Below are 18,308 nucleotides of genomic sequence, written 5' to 3'. Positions count from 1 at the left end.
ATAGCCTTGTAGAATTTGGTCCTTGTCAAAATCATTTCGATAATTACATTTACACTTACCTATTTTACCTGCATCTGACATATCAACTTCATGAACTTACTATTCACTTACTGCCTAACACATCCCACCCAGTGAAAACATTTCGCACACACCATAATGATTAATACATGACATAATAAGTAAACGATCTGGTGTCACGTTCTTTGGAACTGAGATTATTGTGGATGATTAATTGCTATACAAATTCCCTGAACTTGTGAATTGTTTCAGAGCATGATGGCGCTATATAAGTGTGCAAAATACATAATACATAAAGAAATAAGAGCTTCAGTTTTTATATACAGCAGTAGATGACTGAGGTTTAGCTTTACTCTGTCTCTTGAAGAAAAATTCCAGCTGGGAGACAAAGTGCTATTTTCCCTCTTCAGCCTTAATATTATGCAATTAAAAATGCTTTAAAATTTCTGCTACTAACCAGCCCTTTTTCATCAACTAAAAGTCTGCTCTAATCAACTTCCAAATGAAGAAACAATGTTCAACATTCAAAAAGTTTATGAACTCACAAAGATTAAAACATTCTCACAATGCTTCAAGTTTTCTTATTGATGGCTAAATGTTTACTTCATCAAACTAAAATTTTTATTAAAAATGCCCTCAGTGATGTAAAAAAGGATACATACAGCTCTGGCAAAAATTAAGAGACCACTGCACAGTTTTCTAAAAATCACCATCTCTACATGTCTGACAGCCATTCCATTCCAGTGTCAGCTGAATTCCAACCAAAGTACACCTCATTCTACTTAATGTGCTTCTGATTAGGTGATCACCTGAACCAAATCTTATGTAATGAGGGAAAGTATAAAAAACACTGCTGTGGCCTTCACAATCCTCTTGCAATAGGACAAGCTGGATGGCAAAACAAGTGCTAGGAATAGCCCAAAAGTAATTTGAATGAAAAAATAACTTTTAACCATGCCAAAGGAGTTGAAAAGAAAAGTGTAGAGTGAGGAAAAGAAGGGCTCAATTCTGGCTTTACTAACAGAGGGATACAGTGAGCGTCATGTTGACTCCATCCTTAAAATTACGAAGATGGCTGTCCATTACAACAAGGTCAAGCAGCAGACATTGGGGACAACAAAGCTACAGACCGGCAGAGGGCGAAAGTGACTCTCCACTGACTGGGATGACCGTCAGCTTATTCGAATGTCCTACAAAAGGAATGGCAAATGGCAGCTGGGGTGAAGTGCACGGCAAGAACAGTTCGTAACAGGCTCCTAGAGGCAGGCCTCAAGTCATGTAAAGCTAGAAAAAAGCCTTTCATCAATGAGAAGCAAAGGAGTGCCAGGCTGAAGTTTGCCAAAGACCATAAGAATTGGATCATAGAGGACTGGAGTAAGGTAATCTTCTCTGATGAGTCTAATTTTCAGCTTTGCCCAACACCTGGTCATCTAACGGAGACCTAGAGAGGCAAACAAGCCACAGTGTCTTGCACCCACTGTGAAATTTGGTGGAGGATCAGTGATGATCTGGGGATGCTTCAGCAAGGCTGGAATTGGGCAGGTTAATCTTTGCGAAGGATATATGAATCAAGCCGCATACAAGGTTATCCTTGAAAAAACTTGCTTCCTTCTGCTCAGGCAATGTTCCCCAACTCTGAGGACTGGTTTTCCAGCAGGACAATGCCCCATGCCACACAGTTAGGTCAATTAATGTGTGGATGAAGGAGCACCACATCAAGACCCTGTCATGGCCAGCCCAATCTCCAGACCTGAACCCCATTGAGAACCTCTGGAATGTAATTAAGAGGAAGATGGATAGTCACAAGCCATCAAACAAAGAACTGCTTGCATTTTTGTGCCAGGAGCGGCATAGGTCACCCAAAAGCAGCGTGAAAGACTGGTGGAAAGCATGCCAAGACGCATGAAAGCTGTGATTAAAAATCATGGTTATTCCACCAAATATGGATTTCTGAACTCTTCCTGAGTTAAAACATGAGTATTGTTGTTTCTAAATGAATAAGAACTTGTTTTCTTTGCATTATTTGAGGTCTGAAAGCTCTGTTTCTTTTTTATTATTTTGACGATTTCTCATTTGCTGTAAATAAATACAAAATTTTTAGCTTTGAATTTTAGAGACATGTTGTCAGTAGTTTATAGAATAAAACAACAATGTACATCTTACTCAAAATTATACCTATAAAGAGAAAAATCTGAGAAAATGAAAATTTTGCAGTGGTCTCTTAATTTTTGCCAGAGCTATATATAATATAGTATAGTACAGCCCCACATAGCATAGTAATGGCCCCACGTAACATAGTGTGGCCCCACATAGCATATTATGGCCCCACAAAGTACTGTTTGGTAAAAAAAAAAAAAAAAAAGATACCTTGTTCCCTGCTGCTCAGGCTGGGCTGCGGCTGCTGTGTTATTAGGGCCGCGTATGCAGCGTTGCTAGGGCCACAGGCAGGAGAGCAGAGCGCACGCTTTCTGCTCACAGAGCACGCTGACACATAGCAGTGTCAGTGCGTTCCTGGCTCCAACCACATGTGTGCAGCATTCAAATGATCAACGCTGCATGCGTGTGCCCCATCCCGGTGATGCCGAACCACCAGGGCAGGCAACCAGAAAATTAAAGAGGCCGGCAGTAGTGATGAGGGAGCACTAAAATGCTCAGGTACTCGTTGCTCGGGTCGAGCAAATTGGAATGCTCGATTGTTCGGTCCGAGTATCAAACTATCGAGCCCAATGTAAATCTATGTGAAACTCTGGCATTTTTCCAGTGGCTCACACCGGCGGTCTGCAGAGGGCCTAAAAATTGCCCAAATCGACAGGAACAGTGCTCAAATGACATGGGAACAGCATGGGGAAGACCCCTGGAAGCATTTCTGACTCCCAGGTCACTGCTGTCAACAACGCTGTCAGAGGTATTGTAGCGCCCGGAGGGTTCGGCCGCTACAGGGGTATTGCACCTCAACCAGAGGTGTGATATTCCACTCCCGGGTAAGGATAGAGTGTGGACCGGGACTCAGTTAGCTGCATGCATCACACACACCCCATTTCCGGGGGACAGCTCAACGGTGCTCCCATTAGACAGTAATGCAGGCATGACAGATCATGTCCCTGGCTGGAGTGGGGAGGGGGCAGGAAAACCCAGTGATGTAGGAGCAGGAGGGGACAGTTTCTGGGCATAGGAAGGAGCCCATTGGTTGCAAGTAACCTGGGCTCATACACAGAGAGGGAGGTATATAACGTGGGCACCATCTTAGTTCTGGGAGAAGAGAAGAAGGAGTCAGAGAAGTTCAGTCAGGAGGAGAAGAGAAGGAGTTCAGCCAGGAGGGCTGACAGGGAGCTGTGGCTCAGTCTGGGCCCAGCTCCACGAGGCAGGCCTAGAGTGAAGGCCAGAGCCAGAAGAAGGGAACAGAAAGGAACAGAAACAGAAAGGAACAGAACACCAAGAGAGGCCCAGAGACACGAAGGCAGAAGGAACCCTAAGGACCCAGGAGATTGCGGGTGACGGGTTGGCAGAACAGGGTACCGGATCCCAAGTTGTTGGAGGCGACTAATCCTCAGCCAAGGACCGGGGGTCGTGACCATTTACTGGTGCGATCCCTCACTACACCTACTAGAAAGGCACACCACATAGGGTCAGGGAAGTGGACACCCAGCCTCCCAAGAAAAGACCCGAGGCAGCTGGACAAAAGTAGTGTCACTGGTGGGGCACGGCTGACGAAAGGATAGAAGGGAATCCTGTGCCACACTCTGGAATTACCTGGGGGCTGACCGAGCCCCTTGCCTGGTGGACGCAGCACGGCTCGGGCGGTCCTACCTGCGCACAAGTGACCTGGATGAGAACTGTGAGTAAAGAACCTGAACTGCAACACCTTGTCTCTGTGCTTTCTCACTGCATACAGCACTACTTGTGCTGGGACGCCCATGCACCATCACCCCCACCATCTACTTCACTGCCCTGGGGCTGCACTCTTCCAGTGGGGAGTTACACTACCTCAGCTGCATACACCATCAGCCCCAGTGGTCTGCCTTGCAGAGGCGGTTCGCACTGACTGCAATCCACGGGTGGCGTAGTTGGACAATTAACCATAAAAACCCCATAAATAGACTGCCACTGGTTTGACCACCCTGAGCCACGGGACCGGGTCGCCGCCACGGAGACTACAACCCCCAGAGACCCGGCTCCGGGTATCCCACACACGTGCACACACGGCCCAGGGGGCGAGTCAACTTTGGCGTAGTTGGCAGGATCGTTACCAACCCGCCACAAACGGGTATTGCACGCCTGAAAAGAGACTGTTTTATTGTATTAAAGATGGCGCCCGCCCCAGAAGAACGAGGGCCATAATGTGCGCGCCAAAGACAACAGGAAGCCACCTCCCATCGTGGGCCAGGTCCCAGAATGGCACCAAAGAAGGAGCCCACCCCCAACAGCCATGAGTGCGGCTGTAGAGATGTCCATCAATGTGGGGGGCTGCCCCTGAAGGTGATTGTCAGCAGGTGGCCCCAAGACCACCTCCAATGTGGGCGGACAGGAAAGAAAACTGTGGGGCAGGGTGCGGTCTGGATCAGTCTGGACACACCGCACCCGGGAATGGAAGGAGCACCGCACCCCACCAGCACCCTGGCCCGTAGCCTGCTGCAGACTGAACCACCATGCAGCCTAACAGAGTTGCTGGCACAGCTCCCCAGAGACCCGGAGTGTGCGCGAGCTGCGCTGGAGGATTTGGACCGGAGGATAGTCCGGGCGCAGCGGGATGTGTTTGCCGGGTGGAAGGAGGAGTTGGCCCGGCTGCCTGTAACCCACCAGCAGGAGACATCACCAGGGCCGAGCAGCACGCCTGCCTCCGAGGGCGGTGAAGGTGGACCGATGGCCGAGGACGACGCCGCGGAGGAGGCCACAGAGACCGAGGCAGGTAACGGGGACATCATCACCCCAAGCCCTGAGGCCGCAAGCCTGCCCCCGCCTCCCGTTGCGGGACCCGAAGCCCCGGGAACCGTACCTGACACCACACCTCCGCCGCTACCAACTAGGTCTCAGGCTGCAAGCGCTGCTGTCACGCCCCACCCCACGCTGTGCCCTTTAACCCCGGGCGCAATAAAGAAAGAGGCGCCACAGGCCGGGACGCAAGGCCTAGTGCACCACGGCGCTGCCGCCTCACCAATGCCCCCTACCTTGACTGCACCACTCCCGGGCACGACCAGCAGACGACCACCGGCCTGGTCGCAAGGCCGAGTGCCCCCGGGCGCTGCTCCCCAACCGGGGCCCCCTGCCATACCACCCCTGGGCGCGGATCTATTCGTCCAGCACACCGGCCCGGATGGACTGCCCCTGGTTTGGTCGGCCGACCTGATCAGCAGCCGTCCATGGAGAGACCAGCCTCCGCGTGATCCCCTGATACCTGCTCCGGAGCCTGTGGATGTCACCCAGCCCTCACTACAGGATGTCCAGTTCGAGTGGGACCCCACTGGCGAAAACCTAAGGGGGTTCACCCAGGAAACCCAGGCAGACGCAGCCCGTCGCCTGGAGTCCTGCCGTCAGCAGCTGGCGACCTTTGAGAGAGAGCGGTGGGAGAGGCGTATCAGGGAGGAGCGACTCCAAGCCCGGAGCGCAGAACAGAAGCGGAGAGCCCGTCAGGATCCCCAAGCCGCCCGCGGTCCCCGAGCCACCGGGACTGTAGTAAAGTTTCAGCTGGAGCACGGCTGGGGCTTCATTAGAGACCCGGAGGCCGCGAACGACGTCTTCGTGACAAGAAGGGACGTCGAGAGTCACCTGCCAGAGGGGCATCACGGACGTGACCTGTACCCTGGTGACGTGGTCACCTACACCCGGCACAAGGGCGCAAAGGGATTATATGCCCTCTACTTCCACCGGCTCACAGAGGATGAGCTAAAATACAACTGTGGAGAAAGTCAAGAGGGTCCAGACGGGCCTGAAGACTACCAGGAGGAGCAAGGCGTATATGGAGGACGTCGCCTGCAGTAAAGGAGGAGAAAATGTGCCTATGTATATAGTTACCCGTCAGGGTATAAGAACTGTTGTGGGACTGTTTCCACTGAGAGTATGGTCCCCGTTGGGACTGATATAGGACTGATAAAAGTTGCCCCATCCCCTAAGTTACCTGGCTGGGGACTGAGAACAGCCATCCCTTTTCCCTAATGTGGCCAATGACTGAGAGCGGCCATTCTTGTACATAGTTGCGCTTCCTAAAGCGCCCCCTACTGGTTTTATAAAAAAACTGCAACGTCTACCTCAAAAGAAGTTGTTGCACCTTTAAGAAGAGTGAACACCTGGTCGCAAGTTGCACCGTGGCCAGTACCCAAGAATATGTTTTACTTGAGAATGTTTTATACTGAAAAGTTTTATATGCTGCTAAAAGAGTTTTATGGTATTTTATATGTGTGATACTTGTTAAAAGAGAAAAGTGTACCAGTAACGTTGAAAGAGAAAAGTGCCTCCCATAAAGGGATGGGTTAAATGGTTATTGTCTTATATGTGAATGCATTCTAAAATTTTGTATGTTTTTGAATTGTCTTTGCTCTTTTCCAGCCCGAGGACGTGCTGTGGTTTACCAGGGGGGAATGTAGTGCCCCGAGGGTTCAGCCGCTACAGGGGTATTGCACCTCAACCAGAGGTGTGATATTCCACTCCCGGGTAAGGATAGAGTGTGGACCGGGACTCAGTTAGCTGCATGCATCACACACACCCCATTTCCGGGGGACAGCTCAACGGTGCTCCCATTAGACAGTAATGCAGGCACGACAGATCATGTCCCTGGCTGGAGTGGGGAGGGGGCAGTAAAACCCAGTGATGTAGGAGCAGGAGGGGACGGTTTCTGGGCATAGGAAGGAGCCCATTGGTTGCAAGTCACCTGGGCTCATACACAGAGAGGGAGGTATATAAGGAGGGCACCATCTTAGTTCTGGGAGAAGAGTAGAAGGAGTCAGAGAAGTTCAGTCAGGAGGAGAAGAGAAGGAGTTCAGCCAGGAGGGCTGACAGGGAGCTGTGGCTCAGTCTGGGCCCAGCTCTACGAGGCAGGCCTAGAGTGAAGGCCAGAGCCAGAAGAAGGGAACAGAAAGGAACAGAAACAGAAAGGAACAGAACACCAAGAGAGGCCCAGAGACACGAAGGCAGAAGGAACCCTAAGGACCCAGGAGATTGCGGGTGACGGGTTGGCAGAACAGGGTACCGGATCCCAAGTTGGTGGAGGCGACTAATCCTCAGCCAAGGACCGGCGGTCATGACCATTTACTGGTGCGACCCCTCACTACACCTACTAGAAAGGCACACCACATAGGGTCAGGGAAGTGGACACCCAGCCTCCCAAGAGAAGACCCGAGGCAGCTGGACAAAAGTAGTGTCACTGGTGGGGCACGGCTGACGAAAGGATAGAAGGGAGTCCTGTGCCACACTCTGGAATTACCTGGGGGTTGACCGAGCCCCTTGCCTGGTGGATGCAGCACGGCTCGGGCGGTCTTACCTGCGCACAAATGACCTGGATGAGAACTGTGAGTAAAGAACCTGAACTGCAACACCTTGTCTCTGTGCTTTCTCACCGCATACAGCACTACTAGTGCTGGGACGCCCATGCACCATCACCCCCACCATCTACTACACTGCCCTGGGGCTGCACTCTTCCCGTGGGGAGTTACACTACCTCAACTGCATACACCATCAGCCTCAGCGGTCTGCCTTGCAGCGGCGGTTCACACTGACCGCAATCCACGGGTGACGTAGTTGGACAATTAACCATAAAAACCCCATAAATAGACTGCCACTGGTTTGACCACCCTGAGCCACGGGACTGGGTCGCCGCCACGGATACTACAACCCCCAGAGACCCGGCTCCGGGTATCCCACACACGTGCACACACCGCCCAGGGGGCGAGTCAGTATTATGCCACTTTTGCGGACTCACAATAAAACATCCAAAAACTAAACCAAAATGGATTTTCCTGGGAAATATGTTAAAGAACATCCTTTCCAGGGTAATGACTTGTATATAAGGCAAAATAAATAACCAAAAACAAAAATGCTCCTCCACACCTTGGGCTATGTTCACATGTAGCGTTTTTGATGTGTTTTTGCACTTTGCATTGCTTTAAACCAAGACAAATGCATTCACTGAGAAATGTCATATTAACATTTTACAACCTTTTGTGGCCATGTGGTGTGTGACACATCATCAGACACATCCTGTTTAATTTATGATGGAAGGACTCTGAAAGTCACAAACCTATTTTTATAGGACAATCAGGCGGCCCTTACTATTCTTAAAGGGCCAGCAGTTGGCCCTCGCTATTGTTAGAGAGCCATCAGCCGACTATGCTTTGTTGTTCCCATTATTAACGAGTGGGTCTCCTATACTGTTATTGCATATGCAGTGACTCCAAGGGCTGCCAAAAAATTGGAGGCACTCCAATGCCCCTTGCAAGAGACAGAGGTCAGCTAGCCTCCTAAAAACAATGTTCCCATTATTAGGAAGTGGGTCTCCCATAGTGTTTGCCTATGCAGTGAAGCAATGGCTGCCAAAAATTTGGTGGAGCTCCAATGCCCTTTGCAAGAGACGTAGAGGTCAGAGAGCCTCCTAAAATCAATGTTCCCATTATTAGGAAGTGGGTCTCCCATAGTGTTTGCCTATGCAGTAAAGCAACGACTGCCAAAAATTTGGAGGAACTCCAATGCCCCTTGCAAGAGACATAGATATGTTGATATGGTACATATGGTGGTGATGTGGTGGCGGAGGATGAGGATACGGAGAAGGTGGAGGACAAGAGCAAATAGACAAAATCAGGAAGCATATACCCATGTCAAGACAGAGGTGCATGGGAATAGAGTTAGACCTCCCCAAAAAAAGACACTGTATTTGAGTTTATGTTACGCTGCTATTATTCTGTGGTGTTGAGAAGTCTGGCCCAATCCAGCCCATGTTCATTTTTATAAGAGTCAGCCTGTCAGAATTTTCAGTTGACAGGCGAATGAGAATATCGGTTATAATTCCACCGGCGGCACTAAAAACCCGCTCTGACAAAACGCTAGCGACAGGGCAGGCCAGGACCTCCAAGGTGTAGAGAGCCAGTTCACGTGTCCAGCTTGGATACCCAATAATTATAAGGCACAGAGGAATCACGGAGGACGTTGGTGCGGTCGGCAAGGTACTCCCTCACCATATTCCAAAACTTTGCACTCCTTGTGACAGTACCCCCCGCCTCAGGGCCTGTGCGATAGGGGGTCTGAGAATACTATCCCAGAACTTTCCCTGCCACTGCTAGATTGCATTTGTGGCTCTCTCGCCTGTACTCCTTGGTTGTCCAACGAACTGTGACCTCTGCCGCTAGTGTTTTCAGATGGGAATTTTTTCACTAATTCCGCAACAAGGGCCTTCTCGTACTTTCCCATTTTATTAGGCCTGTCCTGCAAAGGAATAAGAGACATAAAGTTCTCCCTGTAGCGTGGGTCTAGAAGCGTTACCAACCAGTAATGACTGTCACCCAAAATTTGGACAACGCGAGGGTTACGGGAAAGGTAGCGTAACATAAACTCAGCCATGTGTGCCAGACTGAAAAGAGGCAAGACTTCCGTGTCCTCACCAAGATGATGACTGACCGTGCTCTCCTCCTCCCTGTACTCAGGCCATTCACGCTGAACAGACGGTATGGCGGTTGTGCAGCTAGTACCGTCTATAGCAGAGGAAACTAGCTCCTGTTCTTCCTCCTCCTCTACCTCATTGTCAGATGAGACTGGGCTGTGTGTAATCACCCTGTATGGTTCCTTGCTCCATCTCATCGTTCTCTGCCTGCACTGCATCCTCTTTAATTGAGAGCAGAGAGCATTTCGGAAGACAGAGAAGCGGGATGGTGACGCTAATTATGGCGTCACCACCGCTCACCATGTTGGTGGAGTCCTCAAAGTTTTGGAGGATGGTACAGATGTCTGACATCCATGTCCATTCCTGAGGTTTTATGTGTGGAATCTGACCTGAATACCGACGGCCTTGTTGATGCAGGTAGTCAACAAATGCCCTCTTCTCCTCACAAATCTTTCCCAACATCTGCAATGTAGAGTTCCAACGCGTGGGAACATCACACACAAGTGGGTGAGCCGGAAGCTGCAAACGCTGCTGAAGCACGGCGACAGCAGCGGAAGCTGTAGCTGACTTTCTAAAATGGGCACACAGGTGGCGTACTTTGACAAGCAGATCCGACAGATCCGGGTAGGTTTTGAGAAACCGCTGAACCACGCGGTTAAGCACAAGGGCCAGGCATGGTACGTGTGTGAGCTCGCCTCACCTCAGAGCCGTCACCAGGTTCTGGCCATTGTCACACACGACCATGCCTGTCTGTTGGTTCAGTGGTGTCAGCCACAGATCTGCCTGCTTTTTCAGAGCTGTCCACAACTCTTTAGTGTTGTGTGGTTTGTCACCTAAGCATATTAGCTTCAGCACAGCCTGTTGCCGCTTGGCCGAGGTAGTGCTGCAGTGCTTCCAGCTTTCGACTGATGTGGTAATTTCGGAGATGGATGCTGAAGAGGAGGAGGAGGTGCAGGAGCTGTAGAATGTGGGGGCAACCCTGATTGACCCAGGGCCCTCAATCCTTGGTGTCGGGAGGGCGTGTTCTGTCCCAAGGTCTGACTGGGTCCCTGCTTCCACTATGTTAGCCCAGTGTGCCATCAGCCAGATGTGCTGTCCCTGCCCACAAGCACTTGTCCACTTGTGCGTGGTTAGGTGGACTTTCCCAGTAACTGCATTGTTCAGAACGCGGCTAATGTTGTGAGACACGTGCTTGTGTAATGCGGGGACAGCACACCGAGAGAAATAGTGGCGGCTGGGGACCGAGTACCGAGGAATGGCCGCAGCCATGAGGTTGCAGAAATCTTCTGTCTCCATGAACCTAAAAGGCAACATTTCGAGCGCAAGCATTAGCAAAATGCGTGATTTCAGTAGTGTGGCCTGTGGGGCGTTAGCTGCATATTTGCACTTGAGTTCCAAGGACTGGGGTAGGGACAACTAAACGCTGCGCCTGAACAAGGATGTGGACGTGCTTGCTGATTGTGCTAGTTGAGAGTGTTTAACGACAGGTGCAGGGCGAGAGGCATCTTGGCATGCGCCATGGACAGGGGATTGGCGTCCACGCACAACAGCAGAAGAAGCAGTGGTGTCACCCACAGACACTGTTTCTGGACCCTGGGGTTCGGCCCACTTAGTAGGGTACTTTGCTGCCATGTGCCTGATCATGCTGGTGGTTTTCAGGCTGCTAGTTTTGCTACCCCTGCTGATACGGGCCTGGCAGGTGGGGAAATTGGCCGTTATTGAGTTATCTGCAGAGTCTTTTAAAAACAACCTGACTCGGGAAGCCCTAACAGTTGTACTGGCAACTTCCGTCGGGTTGGTGTTACGGGGAACGCTTTCCCACTTTGTGTCTGCGGCCATCACACTGCTTCTTCCTGCCTATTGTGGTGCTACACCTCCCTCCACCTGTGTGCTGCTGTCCTCGCTCTGCATGTCCCCCTGCCAGGTTGGGTCAGTTACTATATCATCCACCACCTCGTGGATTTCATTTGTGGAAGAACCTCCTGACTTTCTGGCAATTGTGTCTCATCATCATCATCCACCTCTTGCGACAGTAATTGCACTTTCCCACCGTTGCCTTCGTGTGACCATGGCTGCTGAAATATTTGGACATTGCTACACGCATTCTCCTCTTGACTCCCTTGAAGCTGGCCAGGCGAGCGGCCGAATCTACAAATGGAAAAGTGAACATCTCTTCTGTGTGTCCAAGTGTGGGATCAGTTGTCTCCTGGCACTCGGCATGGTGGGAGGAAGGAAGATCAGGGTGAGGAATATGTACTCCAGACTCACGGCTACCGAGACTTGACCGTGTCGAAGACAGGGCGGTAATGATGGTGGCAAAGTGACTGAAAGCATTATCTTCTATCCAACCAACAACCTTTTGACATTGCTCTGGATTCAATAGTGGTGTGCTGCGGTCCCCTAGCAATTGGGACAGGAAGATTGGGTGACAAGATGTGGGTGTTTATTGTGGCACAATTTCAGCTTGCCCACGGCCTTGGCCTCTGCATGCACCATCACCATCATGCCAACTTCCCCGTCCCTTGCCAGGCACCTTGCCCATTTTAAATGGAGGACAATATTTTCCACATTCACTAGAAATGGCTGATTATGGAATGCAGTTATATGTGAAACGCCTGACAGAGAACCACGGTTTTATATAGCAGGCCTGTAGTTTACTAATACTATTCTTAGCAGAGACCTAGTGTGAATAACTTGACTGACACACTGCAATGAAATGGAAGGCAGAAATGGCTGATTTTGGAACACTGTTATATGTGAGATACTTCTGACAGAGAACCACGGTTTTAAATAGCGGGCCTGTAATTTACTAATACTATTCTTCTCAGAGACCTAATGTGAATAGCTTGACCGACACACTACAACAAAATAAAAATGTAAGCCAATATTTTCCACTTTCAGTTAAAATTTCTGGATTTTTATCGCTGTAATATGGAAAAGATCTGGCTGTATTTTGCAGTGCTTACAAGCAAATATAGCAAAAAAATGTGTACTCTGGATTGCTTTTTAAGCAAATAATCAGGACTAAGATAACAAAAAAATTGGCCCTGTCCCCTGATATATGGGGCTATGTCTACAAATATCTGTAAGAACAGCAGCAGTAGGACCGTGCTATGGACCCTCTTGCACTATATGCACTGCAGTCTGCCACATACACTGCCTGCCTACCTAAGTCTTGCTATTGACGCGCCCCCTGGGCCGTGGGGTACCCCGAGCCGGGCCTGTAGATGCTGGGGGTTGTAGTCACTGTAGCGGTGACCCGATCCGTGACCCATGGCGGTCAATCCAAAGGGTTATTTTTATGGGTTTTATAATGTCCGACTACGCCACCTGTGGAATGCGGCTAAAGGGGGGCCGCCACTGTGGAACAGTCCTCTGAAGCTGGTGGTTTTGCAGCAATTATGGTACAACTCCCCACAGGAAGAGTTAGCTTCAGGGCAGTGTGTGGATGATGGTGGTTGTGCAGGATGTCAGTAATAACCACAGAGTCAGTATAGTGCAGTCCCAGGGTCTTTACTCACGGTTATTGAAGTTCAAGTTACAGGTACCAGTGCAACTTCCCTCGGCGTGCTGCGCTTACTCACTGAGGGGCTCAGTCCACCCCCAGATAGCTCCGGAGTACTTATCAGGACCCCCTTCTGTGTCCTTTCTCTGGCCTCTTCTCTGCACCTCACACCTAGTGACTCCAATCCAGTACCCGCGGGCCTTGGCGGGCGACGTATGTTCCATCCCCTGGGTCCTATATGGCTACCTTCTCGGTGAGACTGGTGTGGACTTCTGGCTACAGGACGTAAAGTTCTGCAGCCTCCGGTTTCTAGCTGAGACTTGCAATCTTCTACTAGTTGAGGGATCCGGTTCCCTTTGTGTGGCCTGACCCCTCCACCTTCCGGTAGATTCATGCGTACGGGTGGCCTCCCGCACTGCCCGTACCCCTGGGATCCCTTCTGTTCCTGGAGCCTTCCTGCTCCCTCTCCTCTCTTCTCTTCTTCTCTTCCCACATTTGGGCCTCACTGTCCAGGCCTGCCTCTGGAGCAGAGCTCATACAGAGCCTCTTCGCCTGTCACTTTCCTCCTCTGACTAGTCTGTCTTTCTAAGATGGTTCCCTCTTTTATACAGCTTCCTGTTAAGTGCTCCCCTGATCTACGTCCTCCACCCCATCCACTACATTGTTCCCCCTCTCTAGGTGGTTCTCCCCACTCCAGCCAGAGACCAGGGACTGTGCTCTCCCGTATGAGCAATCTCGCCCCGTCCCCCGGAAATGTGGTGCAGTGAATGCAGGTGTTAGGGTCCTGAGCTGTACTCCTTCCTTACCTGAGAGTGAGATACCACACCTCTGGGTGAGATGCAGTACCTCTGTGGCGACTGAACCCTCAGGGGCACCACACTATCACCTTCACCACTGAAAATATGCACCTGGATTAGTCCTCAGAAGGACTGTTAGTTCAGATGGATATATAGATATATGTTGTGGAATACCTATACTAACTATAAACAAGCAAATCTCTCCCTGACTCAGTAGCAGCTCTCCCTACTCTGCCTCATTCCGGGGTAGACTGTGATGAACATAGCGGCGCCAGGTCTGATATAGACCTGATGACGCTGTGCGGCCAGTCAATCACTGTAATGCCCACAACCAACATGGCTACGGCATTACAGTGCATGACAAGCAATCCCTACTTGTTCATTAGCTCTCTGAAGAGCTCCAAACATGCAGGGTGGGGACCCGAATTCCCGCCCGAGCAACCCGAGCTTGTCGAGCACCGGGATGCTCGGGCGAGTACCGAGCAGTGGCGAGCACGTTTGCTTATCACTACTCAGCACCAGAGTGGACAACTGAACTGTCAATCACTGCACAGAGAGCTCAGCACCAGACTGGACAACTGAATTGTCAATCACTGCACAGACAGCTCAGCACTGATGGGTGGAATCATTACTGTACACATACCCTCTTTTATGAGGGATCACCGAACTCCCAGGTTTCCCAGGAAACTTCAGATGGAAGGCCCTGACTAACCGCTTGGCCTTCACGTCTCGAGCTGGGACCTGGGATCTTTCCTCAGGTCCATATCCTCTCCAGTGGATTAGGGAATTTTGGACCCTACAAGAGTCTATAACTCTCTGCACCTCATATTCTAAACTGCCATTAATAGAAACTAGAGGAGGGATTTATGGAAGCCATTAGGGATGCGGAGAGATGGAGGAAGTTTTAACATAAAGGCTACCGGATTGACCACTTCCAGAATTTCATAGGGACCGATGAACTTTGGAACCAAATTCATCGATGGTACCTTAAGTTTGATGTTTCTGGATGAAAGCCAAATCCTATCCCCAACATTAACAACAGAACACACCGAACGTCTTCTATCGGCCTTTCGTTTTTGGCGAATCTGAGCTGTCCTTATGGAGGAAACTTTAATCTGAATGCCAACGAATTGACAACCTCCAGGACCTCATATGGACCAATAAACTTTGGACCCAACTTTGCCGACGGCACTTTAAGTTTAATATTCCTAGATGACAAATCACTATCCACAATCTTAAAAACAGGACCCACCGAACGTCTTCTGTCGGCCTTCTATTTTTGTCAAATCTGTGCAGCCCCAATATTCTTTTGAACCTCCCTCCAGACATCTCCAGGTCTCTGCACAACGACTTCCACTCCAGGATATCCAGAACTAATCCTAAATAACTCACCAAAATGCAGATGAAAGCCATAATTACATAAAAACGACTAGGTTACCGTAGACTGATTTTTAAAGGTAAACTCAGCGAGAGGTAAAAACGAAGACCAGTCCTCATGCCAAGCTGCCAAAAGCACCTGAAAATTTGATGCAAAGATTGATTTGTCCTCTCAGTCTCACCGTTGGTTTCAGGGTGGTTGGCAGAGGAAAATAACAAGTCAATCCCCAATTTATAGCAAAAAGCACTCCAGAATTTAGAAACAAATTGCACTCCCCTATCAGACCCCATGTAACATTACAATATTTACAATATGAGAAATAAACAACCTGGAGAGTGTCTCTGCATTTGGTAATCTTGACAAAGGAATGAAACTAGCTTGTTTGCTCAATCGGCCTGCTACCACCCAAATAGTAATTTTCCCACGAAACAGAGGCAAATCCGTAATTAAATCCATGGACAGATGACTCCATGGCCTTTCTGGAATTGGCAATGTAGCCAATTCCCCAGCCGGCCAGCTACGACAGACTTTAGCATGTGTGCAGACTTCACAAGCGGATACAAAATCTTTAATATCATTATGCATGGACGGCCACCGAAAAAGTCTTGCAATGGCTTTTCGTGTAGCAGTAACCCCAGAATGACCATCAAGATGGAATCATGAAACTCCTGTACACAGGGCTGGCACTAGGTATTTCAGGGCCACATACTAGCTGTAGCGTCGGCGTCCCTGCCTCCTGCTAGGCAGGGACGCCATTCCCCTCACCTCTCCGCTCCGTGCCCGGCGTCTTCCTCCCGCTCTGCTGGCAGCGCGCGCTGCTTCCCGGCCACTGTGCTTAGGGCGCGCGCGCGCTCCCCCTCTCTTAAAGGGGCCGCGCGCGCCGTCCTAAGGAGTCCCCGGCCAATGGCCGGAGGACCTCACCATATATAAGGCACCTCCTCCAAAATGGAGGTGCCCGAGCAATGTTGTTGCATAGCCTATCACTCTGCTTCAGCCCTCAGGTCCCGTTACCAGATACCTGCCAGTTACCTGCCAGATTCCTGCTTGATACCTGCCTGATACTTGTCTATCTGCTTACATTCCTGCGGTCCGACAGTCTGCCTACCAGCCCTGCCAGTCTGTCTATGGATCTGTCTGCCCGCTCACCTGGGAGCGCTCACCTGCTACCTGCCTGCTAGCCTACCTGGAGGCTCTGCCGTCATGTGTCGTGACCACCTGCCTGTCCAGAGACTCTTACCCACTCACCTGGGAGCGCTCACCTGCTACCTGCCTGCTAGCCTACCTGGAGGCTCTGCCGTCACGTGCTGTGACCACCTGCCTGTCCATAGACTCTTGCCTGCTCACCTGGGAGCGTCCACCTGCTACCTGCCTGCCTACCTGGAGGCTTAGCCATCACTTGCCGTGACCACCCGCCTGTCAAGAGACTGTCCCCGTCACTTGCCGTGACCTCCTGCCCTTCTACCCAGAGACTGTCCCCGTCACTTGCCGTGACCTCCTGCCCTTCTACCCAGAGACTGTCCCCGTCACTAGCCGTGACTACCTGCCCGCCTTCCCTGGGAGCCACCTGCTTCCTTACAAGGACTGCCCCTTTGTATAGTTGCTCAGAGGTTCCACCTCCCAGACCCGTTACAGTTTGCTCGGGCCATGGAACCCGGTGGCAGCCAAGCTCCCTCGCTCTCGGACCTATGTCATGAACTTTCCCGTCAGAGGTCCCAACAGGAGTCCATCCTGAGTCACCTGCGTAGTGTTAACTCCCGCCTGGACACATTGACTACCTCATCGGGAGCTGCCTCCACTCGGACACTTACTACCCTGGCACCGCCGCTGCCCATCAACACCATGGCATCTCTTCCCGGTCCCCGCCTCTCCGCCCCTCCTCGTTTTGGCGGAGATCCCAGTCAGGCACGGGGCTTCATTAACCAGTGCACTCTGCACTTCGAACTGTTGGCACACCAGTTTTCCACCGACCGAACGAAAGTAGCCTTCATCATGTCCCATCTCACGGGGGAGGCACTGGCTTGGCTAAATCCTCTATGGGAGAGAGGAGACCCCCTGGTGTCCAAACTGCCTGCCTTTCTCACGGCTTTCCGGAAAGTCTTTGACGAACCAGGACGGAAGACCTCATCCGCATCATCTCTGCTACGCCTCCGTCAAGGAAATCTCACCCTGGGCCAAAATGCCATACGGTTCCGTACCCTTGCTTCGGAGCTGGCCTGGGATAACGACGCCCTGGTGTCTGTCTTTTGGGAGGGTCTGTCCGGCCGTATTAAAGATGAACTCGCCGGTCGGGACATTCCTACCACTCTCGACGACTTAATAACACTTGCCACCCGGATTGACATCCGGTTCCAGGAGCGCGCCAAAGAGGTCACCCGTGAGAGGAGGTTTCCACGTCTAGCCCCTACCTTCCAGAAACCCGTCACTTCTCCCGTTACTCCCCAGGCGCACTCACCCGAGGCTATGCAGGTCGACCAGACCAAGATGGTCAAAACCCCTCAAGAGTTACGCCGAGCCGAGGGGAGCTGCTTCTACTGTGGCAGTAAGAAGCACCGGATCCGTTCCTGCCCGGAGAGGTCGGGAAACGCCTGTGTCTAGGATCGCTCAGAGAGGTCGTCCTAGACAAGAGTAAACCCTCTCCATCTCTGTTGCTGTCGGTCTCTATCATCTGCGGGGAGAACCGTTATTTTGAACTAGCCCAACTTGACTCTGGAGCTGCCGGAAATCTCATTTCTCAGTCCCTGGTAGAGAAATACCGCATTCCCACCAAACCTCTGGCTGTACCCTTATCTGTCGCTGCCGTGGATGGGGGCCTCTTACCACATCCCATCCAACTCATCACCGAATCCATAACTCTGCAGGTGGGAATGCTGCACTCTGAGAGCATCTTCTTTCATGTTCTGCCTGGACTCTCTCACGCCCTCTTGCTAGGCCTACCTTGGCTTCAGAAACATGCACCCGTGCTTGATTGGCAGACCGGAGAAGTCCTTCGCTGGGGACAGGACTGCCATAAGACTTGTTTAGTTCCTGTCC

This window comes from Phyllobates terribilis, unplaced genomic scaffold (genome assembly GCF_046119375.1).
Source record: "Phyllobates terribilis strain yellow unplaced genomic scaffold, ASM4611937v1 Scaffold_2__4_contigs__length_985480577, whole genome shotgun sequence".
In the NCBI taxonomy this organism is placed as follows: Eukaryota; Metazoa; Chordata; class Amphibia; order Anura; family Dendrobatidae; genus Phyllobates; species Phyllobates terribilis.
This window is presented reverse-complemented; position numbering follows the sequence as displayed.